Source organism: Bison bison, unplaced genomic scaffold (assembly GCF_000754665.1).
Source record: "Bison bison bison isolate TAMUID 2011002044 unplaced genomic scaffold, Bison_UMD1.0 scf7180017864524, whole genome shotgun sequence".
NCBI classification, from domain to species: domain Eukaryota; kingdom Metazoa; phylum Chordata; class Mammalia; order Artiodactyla; family Bovidae; genus Bison; species Bison bison.
The window spans coordinates 21,683-23,376 of NW_011495075.1; the positions used below are offsets into that span (position 1 = coordinate 21,683).

General features: G+C 40.9%; 1 protein-coding gene across 1 annotated transcript in view; it reads left to right on the forward strand.

Moving 5' to 3' along the window:
- The window catches only part of LOC104981851 (patched domain-containing protein 3-like), a 30,074-nt gene that overhangs the window by 775 nt on the left and 27,605 nt on the right, over nt 1–1,694 (forward strand). The gene's annotated exons all lie outside the window — the stretch shown is intronic.

The window sequence follows — 1,694 nt, forward strand, 5'->3', positions numbered from 1 at the left end:
TTGGTGATGGACAGGGAGGCCTGGCGTGCCGCGCTTCATGGGGTCGCCAAGAGTCGGACACGACTGAGCGACTGATCTGATCTGATGTGCTGTCCGTGATCTCACGTGCCTTTCGGGCATGGGTGATGGAGACGGACACCAAGCGGCAGGGCGGCCATCTGGCATCTCGGCCTAGAGCGGTTTCACAAGTTCAGTCTAATTGGGAAGTCTGAAATACAGATGGTATATTTCATGTTCTCTAATAACCTCAGATTTACATCCATGAAATGATGAAAATACAGACCCTTCCAAAAATAATGGATAGTATTTTATTTAGATAATACTACATATGAAAATGATTCACATATCTTTAAAAATAGCACTTTCATGTTTTTCCATTATGGTCTCTTCCAGATGTTGCAGATGACCTTGATTAAAAATGCAAAGTCATGTGCCTGAAGCATAGTGAACATACCAAAATGTCAGTTTAAATAAAAATTTATTGCAGGGCTAGACAGAGATGATGGGTGGCACATGCCCAAAATACATGGAACTTCTTGCAGCATTTCATCAAAGCATTTTTCTAGGCAATGTGCGAGAGTGGCCTGGTTAGCTGTTGCAAACCTCTTGGTTTGGGAATAATTTATTCTTGAAGTTTCCACATATGTCAGGTCATGGTATTCCTGTAAACCTCCAACAAGATAAATATTGTTCTCTATTCTGCAAATTTCTATCAGCATATGAATGGAAATATATTAGACTCAAAAGTCTGAGCCTTGACAATGGGCATATCCTGTATATCTCAGGCTATAGGCAATATACATAAATTGAAGAAATCAGGGATAAAGTGTAAAGGTTAAAGTTAAAGAAACAGACCTAATGCGGGGTCAGATTTATTATTCCTTGCTGCAGCCTCAAGGTAAATGCTGGGGGTGCCCAGCCCATTCTTGGGAAGACTCAGTGTTTATTTGAACTGTGTCCAGCAATGCAGCTTCTCCTCTACTGGAGTTGAAACTGAGATTTAGTTCTTGCAGCTACTTAGTTCTATTTCAGAACATCTATCAGGAAGGATCTTAATAGTGTTTTTGTCATGTCCCTGAAAATATACTAGAGAACATTAAGTGCAGTTCTCATAGCCAGAGACTGGAAAATTAAGGAGGCACTAGAAATTATACCTTTAGTTATATAGTATCTTTCCTGGAAAATAAGATGCTCTTAAACCCGAATTGTGTCAAACAGTAGCATGGATAAGAATTGCATTATCCACAAGTTTCAGTAAAGCTGGCTTTCCCTCTCCTTTATTATATGCATTGTTAACAAAATTTTAGAACTGGACACTTGATTGCAACAGAGAGGCATTCTATTTGGAGTTTATTGGACTGCAGCCAGGAGAGGAGCAGAGCTGACTGGTTCAGGCTGCTCCTATGCCTTTCGTCACACTTGATCTTGGATGTAGGGGTAGGTTGTGTCTGCAACAACCACTAGATTTGTCTGGAAACACTGAATCCTCTGGTCATTGACTTTGTTCCCAGGACTGTCTCAGGAGGTGACAATGATTTCCCATGGGGGAATCTGTGTCAGAGGCTTACCAACCATACTTTCTACGTGGTTCATGGAAAGCTCACCTGTCAAGTGTCAACTCACCATCCAAATAGCTGTGAAAAGAAGAGAAGTGAAAAGCAAAGGAGAAAAGGAAAGATATAAGCATCTGAATG